The sequence below is a fragment of the Capricornis sumatraensis genome, chromosome X (assembly GCF_032405125.1).
Source record: "Capricornis sumatraensis isolate serow.1 chromosome X, serow.2, whole genome shotgun sequence".
Classification (NCBI taxonomy): domain Eukaryota; kingdom Metazoa; phylum Chordata; class Mammalia; order Artiodactyla; family Bovidae; genus Capricornis; species Capricornis sumatraensis.
In genome coordinates, this window is record NC_091092.1 from 27184342 (window position 1) to 27199565 (window position 15224).

The 15224-nt window shown below is 41.6% G+C and overlaps 1 pseudogene; it reads right to left on the reverse strand.

The window, feature by feature from the left end:
- Nucleotides 1-5803: 5803 nt before the first annotated feature.
- Nucleotides 5804-6788, reverse strand: LOC138071437 (RCC1-like G exchanging factor-like protein; annotated as a pseudogene).
- Between the last annotated feature and the right edge of the window lie 8436 nt (nucleotides 6789-15224).

The following is a 15224-nucleotide window of genomic DNA, read 5'->3' on the forward strand; positions in this document are numbered from 1 at the left end:
ACTGAGGCATAGAAAGGGTAATTAGCTCAAGGTACAATAGCTAATTAAAATTAAGCCTGCCTGATTCAAACAAAGATCTAGATGACCTCCTAAGCACCATGCTATGCTAAGTCACTTCAGTGGTGTCGGACTTTTTGCAACCCTACAGACTGTAGCCCACCAGACCTCTGCCCATGGGGATTCTCTGGGAAATAATATTGGAGTGGGTTACCTGCCCTCCTCCAGGGGATCTTCCCGACCCAGGGATGGAACCTGAGTCTCTCATGTTTCCTGAATTATCAGACAGGTTCTTTACCACTAGCGCCACCTGGGCAGCCCCCTAAACACTGTACTATTCTTTTTTTTTTTCACCTTTTTTTTTTCTTTTTTACTGTGGTAACAACACTTAACATGAGCTCTGTCCTCTCAGCATATTTTTAAGGTTACAATACAGTAGACTTTTGGTCTAATGGTCATACCATTCAGGTATGACTTAAGTCAAATCCTTTACAATTATTCAGTGGAAGTAACAAATGGATTCATGGTAATAGATCTGATAGACAAAGTGGCTGAAGAATTATGGACAGAGGTTCATGACACTGTATAGGAGGCAGTGATCAAGACCATCCACAAGAAGAAGAAATGCAAAAAGGCAAAATAGTTGTCTAAGGAGACCTTACAAATAGCTGAGAAAAGAAGAGAAGTGAAAGGCAAAGGAGAAAAGGAAAGATATACCCATCTGAATGCAGAGTTCCAAAGAATATCAAGGAGAGATAAGAAAACCTTTCTCAGTGATCAATGCAAAGAAATAGAGGAAAACAATAGAATGGGAATGACTAGGGATCTCTTCAAGAAAATTAGAGATACCAAAGGAATATTTCATACAAAGATGGGCACAATTAAGGACAGAAATGGTATGGACCTAACAGAAGCAGAAGACATTAAGAAGAAGTGGCAAGAATACACAGGAGAACTGTACAAAAAAGATCTTAATCTCAGATAGCCATGATTGTATGATCATTCATCTACAGCCAGATATCCTGGAATGTGAAGTCAAGTGGGCCTTCGGAAGCATCACTACAAACAGCTAGTGGAGGTGATGGAATTCCAGTTGAGCTATTTCAAATCCTAACAGATGATGCTGTGAAAGTGCTGCACTCAATAAACCAGCAAATTTGGAAAACTCAGCAGTGGCCACAGGACTGGAAAAGGTCAGTTTCCATTCCAATCCCAAAGAAAGGCAATGCCAAAGAATGTTCACACCACCACACAAATGCATTCATTTCACATGCTCACAAAGTAATGCTCAAAATTCTCCAAGCGAGGCTTCAAAAGAATGTGAACCAAGAATTTCCAGATGTTCAAGATGGATTTAGAAAAGGCAGAGGAACCAGAGATCATATTGCCAACATCCGTTGGATCATAAAGCAAGAGAGTTTCAGAAAAACATCTAGTTTTCCTTTATTGACTATGGCAAAGCCTTTGAACGAGTGGATCAAAACAAACAGTGGCAAATTCTTAAAAAGATGAGAATATCAGACTACCTTACCTGCCTCCTGAGAAATCCGTATGCAGGTCAAGAAGCAACAGTTAGAACTGGACATGAAACAAAGGACTGGTTCCAAATTGGGAGAGGAGTATGTCAAGACTGTATGTTGTCACCCTGCTTATTTAACTTATATGCAGAGTACATCATGTGACATGCCGGACTGGATGAAGTACAAGCTGGAATCAAGATTGCCGGGAGAAATGCCAATAACCTCAGATATGCAGATGACACCACCCTTATGGCAGAAAGCGAAGAGCAACTAAAGAGCCTCTTGAGGAAAGTAAAAGAGGAGAGTGAAAAACCTTGCTTAAAACTCAACATTCAAAGAACTAAGATCATGGCATCCAACCTCATCACTTCACGGCAAACAGATGGAAAAAGAATGGAAACAGTGTGAAACTTTATTTTGGGGGGCTCCAAAATCACTGCAGATGATGACTGCAGCCATGAAATTAAAAGATGCTTGCTCCTTGGAAGAAAGGTTATAACAAACCTAGACAGCATATTAAAGAAGCAGAGACATTACTTTGCCAACAAACGTCTATCTTGTCAAAGCCATGGTTTTTCCAGTAGTCATGTATGAATGTGAGAGTTAGGCTATAAAGAAAGCTGAATGCTGAATAATTGCTGCTTTTGAACTGTGGTGTTGGAAAAGACTCTTGAGAGTCCCCTGGACTGCAAGGAGATCAAACGAGTCAATCCTAAAGGAACTCAGTCCTGAATATTGATTGGGAGGACTGATACTGAAGCTGCAGCTCCAATACTTTGGCCACCTGATGGGAAGAGCTGACTCATTGGAAAAGACCCTGATGCTGGGAAAGATTGAAGGCAGGAGGAGAAGGAGATGACAGAGGATGAGGTGGTTGGATGGCATCACCGACTTGATGGTCATGAGTTTGAGCAAGCTCTGGGAGTTGGTGATGGACAAGGAAGCCTGACGTGCTGCAGTCCATGGGGTCTTGAAGAGTCAGACACAACTGAGTTGCTGAACTGAACTGGCAGTAGATACCTCACGTGAGTGTATGTGCCATGTGTGCTCAGTCGCTTCAGTTGCATCTGACTCTTTGTAAGCCCATGGAATGTAGCCCCAGGCTTCTCTGTCCATAGATTTTCCAGGCAAGAATATTGGAGTAGGTTGCCATGCCCCCCTCCAGGGGATCTTCCCAACCCAGGCATCGAACCTGTGTCTCCCACATCTCCTGCATTGCAGGATTCTTTACCCACTGAGGCTCCCGGGAAGCCCACTTATCTTACATAATGAAAACTATATATTCTTTAAAAGCCCCTCCACATTCCCCACTCCCCCAAACTCCTGACTACCACCATTTTACCCTCTTTTTCCAGGAAGCTGACTACTTTAGATACTCATCTAAGTAGAAATATGCAGTATTTGTCCTTCTGTGACTGGCTTATTTCACTTACCATAATGTTCTCAGGATTTATCCATGCTGTTGCATATGGCAGATTTCATTATATTTTAAGGCTGAATAATATTCCACTGTATATGTGTGTATATGCATATGTGTGCAACATTTTCTTTATCCCTTCCTCTATCAATCAATACTTATGCCGTTTCTACACCTTGAAAGTGAAAGAGTTAATCATTCAGTCATGTCCGACTCCTTGTGACCCCATGGACTCTAGCGGGCCAGGTTCCTCTGTCCATGGGATTTCCTAGGCAAGAATATTGGAGTGGGTTGCCAGTTCCTTCTCCAAGGGATCTTCCCAACCCAGGGATTGAACCCAGGCCTCCTGCATTGCAGGCAGTGTCTTTACCATTTGTTCTATATCTTGGCTATTATAAATAATGCTGCAGTGAACATGGAAAAATAGACACCTCTTTGAGATCTCAATTTCAATTCTTTTGGATACAAAGCGAGAAAGGGCACTGCAGGATCATATGGCCCTTCTATTACTTTTTTTTTTTTTGAGGGAACTCCATATTGTTTTCCATAATGACTACACATTCCCATCAAAAGAGCACAAGGATTCCAATTTCTCTACACTCTGGCCAACACTTCTTATCTGTTGTCTTTTTGATAATAGCCATCCTAACAGACGTGAGGTAATTTTGATTTGCAGTTCCATCATGATTAGTTGGGCTTCCCAGGTAGCTCAGCAGGAGAGTTACAGTAATGCAGGAGACCCCAGTTCGATTCCTGGGTGGAAAAGATCCCCTAGAGGAGGGCATGGCAACCCACTCCAGTATTCTTGCCTGGAGAATCCCAATGGACAGAGGAGCCTGGCAGGCTATAGTTCATGGGGTCGCAAAGAGTTGGACACGACAGAGTGACTAAGCACAGCACAGCACAATACATGATTAGTTATGTTGACAGTTTTTCATATATTTGTATATATTCCTTAAAAAAATGAAAAGGCAGAAAACAGACTTTATTCCAAAACAGACTTTTAAAAGATGCTGTTAGAATTCTGGAAATAAAAGCAAAAATAAACAAATGGGATCTAATTAAAATTAAAAGCTTCTGCACATTAAAGGAAAATATAAACAAGGTGAAAAGACAGCCTTCTGAACGGGAGAAAATAATAGCAAATGAAACAACTGACAAACAACTAATCTCAAAAATATACAAGCAACTTATGCAACTCAATTCCAGAAAAATAAACGACCCAATCAAAAAATGGGCCAAAGAACTAAATAGATATTTCTCTAAAGAAGACATACAGATGGCTAACAAACACATGAGAAGATGCTCAACATCACTTATTATTAGAGAAATGCAAATCAAAACCACAATGAGGTACCACTTCACACCAGTCAGAATGTCTGCGATCCAAAAATCTGCAAGCAATAAATGCTGGAGAGGGTGTGGAGAAAAGCGAACCCTCTCACACTGTTGGTGGGAATGCAAACTAGTACAGTCACTATGGAGAACAGTGTGGAGATTCCTTAAAAAATTGCAAATAGAACTACCTTATGACCCAGCAATCCCACTGCTGGGCATACACACCGAGGAAACCAGAATTGAAAGAGACACATGTACCCCAATGTTCATCGCAGCACTGTTTATAATAGCCAGGACATGGAAACAACCTAGATGTCCATCAGCAGATGAATGGATAAGAAAGCTGTGGTACATATACACAATGGAGTATTACTCAGCCATTAAAAAGAATACATTTGAATCAGTTCTGATGAGATGGATGAAACTGGAGACGATTATACAGAGTGAAGTAAGCCAGAAAGAAAAACACCAATACAGTATACTAACACATATATATGGAATTTAGAAAGATGGCAATGACGACCCTGTATGCAAGACAGCAAAAAAGACACAGATGTGTATAACGGACTTTTGGACTCAGAGGGAGAGGGAGAGGGTGGAATGATTTGGGAGAATGGCATTGTAACATGTATACTATCATGTAAGAATCGAATCACCAGTCTATGTCCGACGCAGGATACAGCATGCTTGGGGCTGGTGCACGGTGATGACCCAGAGAGATGTTATGGGGAGGGAGGTGGGAGGGGGGTTCATGTTTGGGAACACATGTACACCCGTGGTGGATTCATGTCAATGTATGGCAAAACCAATACAGTATTGTAAAGTAAAATAAAGTAAAAATAAAAATTAAATAAATAAATAAATAAATAAAAGATGCCGTTAAAGAAAAGGACACGTTATGTTACTAATGCATATGTTTCTTACCATTTCTAAATTTTCCTTCTCCAAGGCGAGCACTCCAGCCAAGCTTTCACAGGTTGTGTTCAAAGCCCTTGGCCCATAAAAATCTGGCCTCACTCTTCTTCCCGAGGGGGCCTCTCAAGTCTTCTGAGCCAGGCAGTAAGAAGGACTACAAGGCAGGTGACTGCTATGGGTCCACAGGGTCCCAGGCTGGCGCCCACTGGCATTTCCAGGAAGTACCCGCATGCAGGGCTGTCCACTGTGTGTCAGCAGCGCCCAGAGATGGCTGAGTGAATAAGATCTCTGAAGACCAGACGTGACACCAGAAGACGTTGTGTGTCCCCTGGAAGGAGCCAAGATAAGCCAATCATCCTCGACCTGCCAGGGCCACTCAGCCCTGGGTTTGGCGGATAATGGCAGCATCTGTACAGCGTGCCTCACCCTGGGCTGGGGGGGCAGGGACCAACTCCAGCACTTCTGGTCGCCCAGCTCCAGGCTGCACGGAGCACGGCCCTGTGGATGGAGGACCCTGACACTCTCAGGCCCTATTCAGAGCCCTGTGGCCGCCCTTGCTGAGCAGGCCAAGTGGTCCTGAGGCCAGGGCCAGGCTCCAAAGGATCAAGGAGGAGGTTCAGATGAGGGACTTGACCAGAGTCACCATGTGATCCACACCACATGCCACGTCCACGGGCTCCCCAGGAATAGTCAACCTCCACAGGAAGTACTGGTCTTCCACCCAGGCACCCTTGGATGTTCTTGCCTCACACAAACAGCTCTCCTCTGTTGGTCAGAGCAGCAAAATGGCCAAATCCGCAGCGAATGCGGGAAACCTGGACTTCTGGGTTGAACTCCGTCAGGCCAAAGAGAGTGGGTGGAATCATTTCTGAAAGAGAGGTTTCCAAGAGGTTTGGTGTCTTCCCAAGAATTCCATAGCCCCAGACAAAAACGTGTCCTTCTCTGTTTAATAGAGTGCAGCCTGTCCCCCCACACACAGCCTGCTTCACCCATGCCACTCCTGAGAAGGGCAAACACCAGGAGGACGTTCACCTGTCTGGAGTCGGTGACAGAGGCAAGCTGCAGGTACTCAGAGTTCCCCTACCTGAAGAGGCCCCCACTGGCCAACACGACCAGGCAGCAGTTCCCATAGGTATCCACCTGGATGATGTCCACTCCGGTGAGATCTCCGCCCAGGTTGGTAGGCATGCTGGTGATATCATAGTGACCCAGACCTGTTTGCACACCTGTGACCCGGCCACAATAATACACTTCTCCTTTATTGGTCAGGAACAGACTATGGTCCTGACCACAGGCGACCTGGACCATCTGTCCATCGAAGTCCTGCATCCTATGGACTTTGTGACTTTCACTATAAATTTCGTTTTTGATCACCTTTCTTCCATACTGCCCGTAAGAATTATTCCCCATGCTGAAGACGCTTTCCCCATCTGTCAGGACAAGCAAGTGGGCTCTACCACAGGAGACCTGCAGCACCCGCATCTCCTGAGGTCTGTCAGCGGCAGTGGCACAGGCGAGGGCTCCAAACCATACTCTTATCCCCTCATTTTAGCTTTCAGGCTCCTGTGAAATCTGAGCTGAGCATCTTTGTTGAGCCTCATACCCCCAAACTTTCATAATATCCTTGGTTTTAGAGGACAGCGAATCCATAACCACAGGCAGCAGATGAAATCCTTTGGCCCAGCTCCAGGCGGTAGGGCACGGCCTGGATCCTGCAGCACGGGGCTGGAGTCCATAGCTGGGCAGCACGGAGGTGGGCACGCCCAGCGCCCGGGAGAAACTGAAACCCCGCGCGAAGATTCGGTCAGAGTCACGCGCTCGCTCACGTACTGGAACACGGGCGTATCCGCCTCAGCTTCCGCCGCCTCACATCGGCTCCATGAGCGCCCGGCCGCTGTCCATTGTCTGCGTGCCAGCCCCAGCCTTTTCAGCCGGCACCCCAGCCGAGCCCACGCCGCCAGCGCCGCCAGTGCCACCCTCTGTTTCACACCTTAACAGCCTGTATATATTCCTTGGAGAAATGTCTATTTAAGTCCTTTGTCTGTTTTATAATTTGATTGTTTGATTTTTTTTTTTTTGCTGTTGAGTTGTAGGAGTTTCTCATATATTTTGTATATTAACCCCTTACCAGATATATGGTTTGCAAATATTTTCTTCCATTCCATAGGTTGTCTTTTGACTCTTTGCTGCAGTGAAGCTTTTTAGTTTGATGTAGCCTCATTTGTCTATTTTTGCTTTTGTTCCTTATGCTTTCGATGTCATATCCATGAAATGACTGCCAAGACCCATGTTATGAAATTTTTCCCCTATGTCTTTTTTTCTTAATTGCTGTTTATGGTCTTACACTTAAATCTTTAATCCATTTTTAGTTGATTTTGTGTATGCTGTAAAACAAGGGTCCAATTTCATTCTTTTTGCATGTCTAGTTTTCCCAACGCCATTTGGGTTTTTATTTTGTTGTTTTCAATGTTTAAATTTTTATTTTTTACTGCTTTGTCTTATTTTTTGATGTTTATGAAAATTTTTTCTTTTTATTTTTTCCCTTAAGTTATTACAAAATATTAGCTATATTCCCTGTGTCTTAACACCATTTGTCAAAGAGACCATCTTTTCCTCATTGTGTACTCTTGTTGACTATAAGTATGTTGATATATTGTTGGACTCTCAATTATGTTCCCCTGGTGTATGCCAGTATACCACACCATACTATTTTTATGCCAGTACCATACTGTTTTAATTATTGTCACTTTGTAATGTGTTTTGAAATCAAGACGTATGATGCCTCCAGCTTTTTCCTTCTTTCTCAAGATTGCTTTGGCTATTCAAGATCCCTTGTGATTCCATATGAATTTTAGGATTGTTTTACTATTTTTGTTTAAAAAAAAAAGTGCCATTGGGGTGTTAATAGGGATTGCTTTGAATCTATAGATCACTTTGGATAGAATGGATAGTTTTCTCTAAGATGGCCCTCAAGAATCCCTGCCCAGTGGTATTAATTAACTTGTGTAATCACTTCCCCTTGAATGTGAGCTCAATCTAGTTAGTCATTTCCAATGATAGAATATGGCAAAAATTATGAGATGTCACTTCTAAGATTAGGTTACAAGAAGACTCTGACTTCTCTCTAATTTTCTCTCTCCTTCTTTCTCTCTCTTTCTCTTCCTCTCAGGGAACCTAACTGCCCTATAAAGAGGTCCATATGGCAAGGAGCTGAGGGAGGCTTCTAACCAACAAGCATGGAGGAACTGAGGCTCTCAGTCAACAGCCCATGAGGAACTAAATCCTGGTAACAATAACATGAATGTACCTGGAATCAGATTCTCCCTCAGTTGAAACTTCAGATGGGAGCTTTGTGAGCCTCTGAGTCAGAAGCACCCAGCTAGGCTGTGCCCAGATTCCTGACACACAAAACTGATATGATAAATGTTGGTTTGGAGTTCCCTGACAATCCAGTAGTTAAGACTTCATGCTTCCACTGCAGGGGGCACAGGTTTGAACCCTGGTAGTGCTGTGATTCATGGGGTCGCAAAGAGTCGGACACAGCTGAGCGACTGAACTGAACTGAACTGAACTGAACTGAGGGGAACAAAGATCCCCATATCCCACACAGCCAAAACTAAATAACTTAAAAAATTAAAATTAAAAAATAAATGTTTGAAAAAAAAATAATAAATGTTTGTTGTTCTAAGTCACTGAGTTTGGGAGTGAATTGTTAGGCAGAAATAGGTAACCAGCACAGTAACCCATCTCCCATTTCCATTGTCACTCTCCTGACACTTTGTCTGCTTCCCTTGCTTGGGGCCTCTCATTCTCCATTACCAGCTGCGCCCCTGCATAGATTTCCTCTTCATCCCTCTCAGGTTCTGACTCTTCACATCAGGCTGTCCCTCCATGACAATACCTGCATCCACTTGTTTAGACTTAGATCCACCCTCTGCAGGGACACGTCCTCACCGTGTTGGATCTCCAAAACCCCAGTCTGCACCCCACAACACTCCCCACCATGGATGTCTACCTTGCTCCATCTCACCAAATGGCTTTAGGACTGGATTTTTCAGGAAGATTAGGCAAAAGGACAGTTGTTGTTTAGTCGCTCAGTCCTATCTGACTCTGTGACTCTATGGACTGAAGCATGACAGGTTTGCCCTTCTTTGGGATTGGAATGAAAACTGACCTTTTCCAGTGTGTGCATTTTGATTTTTAACATATATATTGTCAAGTTATCCTCCAAAAATCTTACATCAGTTTATACTCTAGTCTCTCTCCTTCACCTGGTCCTTTCCTCATCTCATAGAATGCTCATTGGTTTTTTCTTTCTAGTACTGTTTCTAGGTCTCATCCCAATGAAATGTCAAATGGCTCAATTCTTAAAACCATCTGCTGGGTTTCTCTGAACTGGCATGTCTAAATAGAGAGCTTATTATTGTTTTGTTAAGTCCCTAAGTCATTTATGACTCTTTTATGACCCCATGGACTATAGCCCGCCAGGCTCCTCTGTCCATGGGATTTCCCAGGCAAGAATACTGGAATGGATTGCCATTTTCTTCTCCAGGGGATTTTCCTGACCCAGGGACTGAACCTGCATCTCCTGCATTGGCAGGTGAATTCTTTAACACCAGGGAAGCACCCAAATAGAGAGTATTTTCCCCTTAAAATGCAAACCCTCTTTCATGCTTACTGACAGTGATGGGCTTCAATCTTTGGTCAGTGAGTTATGATGCAGAAAATTGTAAAGGAGGAAAGAAAAAGTATCTGTTTACAAAGAACAGCAGTATGCTATCCAACAGTTGGTGACAAGAATGTACATTTAAATTGTAGACCTACAGGAACTTTTTCAAAAAGGGTACCCTTTGTTAAGTCTTGAATTAGGACATATCAAGTCAAGAAGGAGCTGTGTCTTCCTCAGCCCTTCTTTTAGAATTTAGGTTGAAATTTGTGCACATATATACATTTCCTCTACCAGGAGCTCTGGCTATTCTGGTTTTATGACTCTGTCTCTTAAAGAAATTCATTTAATTAATGTGTATTATTAATATAATTATTATCAATAAATAATATATGGTACATTGTATAATATATAGTGTTATATATATTACACACATACTTTATATATAATATAATATAATACATAATCATAATAATATAATACATAATTATGATATAATACATATGATATGTGATATATAATATTATAATATATAATATAATATATAATATATGTGATATATAGTATATAATCTACTATACTACATTACATAAGTAATTTAAAACATGTTATATAATGACATTAAATACATTATAATTATTAATATATTATATCACAAATATAATAATATATAACATATGTTAAAATTATATTGTATAACATATAATATATAACATAATTATGTTAATATACATAATGTAAAATATAAGTTATAATCTATAATAATCTATATTATATAACATATTTTAATTAATTACCTTATAGTGTATATTGATTAATATTATATTGCTATTTTAATAACTATATAACATTACATTAATGGATGTATATAATTTATATAATATTATATATAATATATTGTTGTTTTATTCTTAAGTCCTGTTCAACTCTTTATGACCTCATGGACAGCAGCACAACAGGCTTCCTGTCCTTCACTATCTTGGAGTTTGTTCCAACTCATGTCCTTTGAATTGGTAATGCCATCCAATCATCTTATCCTCTGTCACCCCCTTTTCCTCTTACCCTCCTCAGGAGGAATCTTTCCCAGCATCAGGATCTTTTCCAATGAGTCAGTTCTTCACATCATGTGGCCAAAGTATTGGGGCTTCAGCTACAGCATCAGTCCTTTCAAACAACATTCAGGACTTACTTCTTTTAGGATGGACTGGTTAGATCTCCTTGCAGCCCAGTGGACTCTCAAGAGTCTTCTCCAATACCACAGTTCAAAAGCATCAATTCTTCGGCACTTAGTTTTCATTATGGTCGAATTCTCAATCGATACATGACTACTGGAAAAACCATAGCTTTGACTAGATGGATTTTGTTGGCAAAATAATCTCTCTGCTTTTTAATACACTGTCTAGGTTGGTCATAGCGTTTCTTCCAAGGAGCAAGAGTCTTTTAATTTCATGGCTGCAGTCACCATCTGCAGTGATTTTGGAGCCCCCAAAAATAAAGTTTCTCACTGCTTGCATTCTTTCTCCATCTATTTGCCATGAAGTGATGGGACTGGATGCCATGATCTTCGTTTTTTGAGTGTTGATTTTTAAGCCAGCTTTTCACTCTCCTCTTTCACTTTCATCAAAAGGTTCTTTAGTTCTTCTTTGCTTTCTGCCATAAGGGTGGTGTCATCTACATATCTGAGGTTGTTGATATTTCTCCTGGCAATCTTGATTCCAGCTTATGCTTCATCCAGCCCAGCATTTCGCATGATGTACTCTGCATATAAGTTACATAAACAGGGTGACAGTATGCAGGCTTGACATACTCCTTTCCCAATTTGGAACCAGTCTGTTGTTTTATATCTGATTCTAACTGTTGCTTTTTGACCTGCATAAGGATTTCTCAGGAGGCAGGTAAGGTAGTCAGGTATTCCCGTCTCTTGAAGAATTTTCCACAGTTTGTTGTGATCCACACAGCCAAAGGCTTTGCCATAGTCAATAAAGGAGAAGTAGATGTTTTTCTGGAATTCTCTTGCTTTTTCTATGATCCAACAGCTATTGGCAATTTGATCGCTGGTTCCTCTGCCTTTTCTAAATCCAGCTTGAACATCTAGTTCTCAGTTCACATACTGTTAAAGCCTCACTTGGAGAATTTTGAGCATTACTTTGTGAGTGTGTGAGATGAGTGCAATTGTGCAGTGGCTTGAACATTCTTTGACATTGCCTTTCTGTGGGATTGGAAAGAAAAGTGACCTTTTCCAGTCCTGTGGCCACTGCTGAGTTTTCCAAATTTGCTGGTTTATTGAGTGCAGCACTTTCACAGCATCATCCTTTATGATTTGAAATAGCTCAGCTGGAATTCGATCACCTCCGCTAGCTTTGTTCCTAGTGATCCTTCCTAAGGCCCACTTGATTTTGCACTCCAGGATATCTGGCTCTAGGTGAATGATCACACCATTGTGGTTATCTGGGTCATTAAGATCTTTTTTGTATAGTCTTTCTGTGTATTCTTGCCTCCTCTTCATAATATCTTTCACTTCTGTTAGGTCCATCAAGTGCCCATCTTTGCAGGAACTGTTCCCTTGATATCTAATTTTTTTGAAGAGATCTCTAGTCTTTCCCATTCTATTGTTTTCCTCTATTTCTTTGCATTGATCATTGAGAAATCATTTATCACTTCTTATCTCTCCTTGCTATTCTTTGGACCTCTGCATTCAGATGGGTATATTCTTCCTTTTCTCCTTTGCCTTTAGCTTCTCTTCTTTTCTCAGCTATTTGTAAGGCCTCTTCAGACAATCATTTCGCCTTCTTGCATTTCTTTTTCTTGGGGATAGTCTTGGTCGTTGTCTCCTGTCCAATGTCACAAACCTCCATCCATAGTTCTTCAGCCACTCTATCAAATCTAATCTCTTGAATCTATTTGTCACTTCCACTGTATAATCGTAAGGGATTTCATTTAGGTCATACCTGAATGGCCTAGTGGTTTTCCGTACTTTCTTCAATTTAAATCTAAATTTCACAATAAGGAGTTCATGATCTGAGCCACAGTCAACTCCCGGTCTTGTTTTTGCTGACTGTATAGAGCTTCTCCATCTTCAGCTGCAAAGAATATAATCAGTCTGATTTCGGTGTTGACCATCTGGTGATGCCCATGTGTAGAGTCATCTCTTGTGTTGTTGGAAGACGGTGTTTGCTATGACCAGTGCATTCTCTTGGCAAAACTCTGTTAGCCTTTTCCCTGCTTCATTTTGTACTCCAAGGCCAAACTTGCCTGTTAAGCTCTTTGACTCTTGACTTCCTACTTTTGCATTCCAGTCCCCTGTGATGAAAAGGACATCCTTTTTTTGGTGTTAGTTCTAGGTCTTGTAGATCATCATAGAACCATTCAACTGCAGTTTCCTTGGCATTAGTGGTTGGGGCATGGACTTGGATTACTGTGATATTGAATGGTTTGCCTTGGAAACAAGCAGAGATCATTCTGTCATTTTTGAGACTACACCCAGCTACTGCATTTCAGACTCTTTTATTGACTATGATGGCTACTCCATTTCTTCTAAGGGATTCTTGCCCATAGTAGTCGATATAATGGTCATCTGGATTAAATTCAACCATTCCGGTTCATTTTAGTTCACTGATTCCTAAAATGTCAATGTTCACTCTTGCCATCTCCTCTCTGACCACTTCCAATTTACATTGATTCATGGACCTGGCATTCCATTCCAGGTTCCTATGCAATACTGTTCTTTACAGCATCAGATTTTGCTTCCATCACCACATCTGCAACTGGGTGTTTTCACTTTGGCTCCATCTCTTCATTCTTTCTGGAGTTGTTTCTCCACTTTTCTCCAGTGAGATATTGGGCACCTACTGACGTGGGGAGTTCATCTTTCATTGTCATATCTTTTTGCCTTTTCATACTGTTTATTGCAAATCAGCAGTGGCCACAGGACTGGAAAAGGTCAGTTTTCATTCCAATCCCAAAGAAAGGCAGTGCCAAGGAATGTTCAAACTACCTCACAATTGCACTCATCTCACACTCTAGGAAAGTATTACTCAAAATTCTCCAAGCCAGGCTTCAACAGTATGTGAACCATGAACTTCCAGATGTTCACGCTGGATTTAAAAAGTCAGAGGAACAAGAGATCAAATTGCCAACATTCGTTGGATCATCGAGAAAGCAAGAGAGTTCCAGAAAAACATCTACTTCTCCTTTATTGACTATGCCAAAACCTTTGACTGTTTGCATCACAACAAACTGTGGAAAATTTTGAAAGAGATGGGAATACCAGACAACCTTACCTACCTCCTGAGAAACCTGTATGCAGGTCAGGAAGCACCAGTTAGAACTGGACATGGAACAACAGACTGGTTCCAAATAGGAAAAGGAGTATGTCAAGGCTGTATATTGTCACCCTGCTTATTTAACTTATATGCAGAGTACATCATGAGAAACACTGGGCTGGAAGAAGCACAAGCTGGAATCAAGATTGCTGGGAAAAATATCAACAGCCTCAGATATGCACATGACACCACACTTATGACAGAAAGTGAAGAAGAACTAAAGAGCCTCTTGATGAAAGTGAAAGAGGAGACTGAAAAAGTTGGCTTAAAACTCAACATTCAGACAATGAAGATCATGGCATGCAGTCACATCACTTCATCACAAGTAGATGGATAAAGAATGGAAACAGTGAGAAACTTTATATTTTGGGGCTCCAAAATCACTGCAGATGGTGACTGCAGCCATGAAATTAAAAGACGTTTGCTCCTTGGAAGAAAGGCTATGACAAACCTAGACAACATATTAAAAAGCAGAGACATTACTTTGCCAACTAAGGTCAGTCTAGTCAAAGCTATGGCTTTTCCAGTAGTCATGTATGGATGTGAGAGTTGGGCTATAAAGAAAGCTCAGTGCCGAAGAACTGATGCTTTTGAACTGTGGTGTTGGAGAAGATTCTTGAGTCCCTTGGGCTGCAAGAAGATCCAACCAGTCCTTCCTAAAGGAAATCAGTCCTAAATATTGTTTGGAAGGACTGATGCTGTAGCTGAAGCTCCATTACTTTGGTCACCTAATGTGAAGAACTGACTCCTTGGGAAAGACCCTGATGCTGGGAAAGATTGAAGGCAGGAGGAGAAGTAGAAGACAGGATGAGATGGTTGGATGGCATCACTGACTCAATGGACATGAGTTTGAGCATGCTCCAGATGTTGGTGATGGATGGCATGCTACAGTTCATGGGGTGGCCAAGAGTCAGACACGACTGAACAATGAACTGATTGAGTGTTCATGGGGTTCTCAAGGCAAGTATTCTGAAGAGCTTTTCCATTCCCTTCTCCAGTGGAGCATGTTTTGTCAGAACTCTCCACTATGACCCATCCATCTTGGGTGG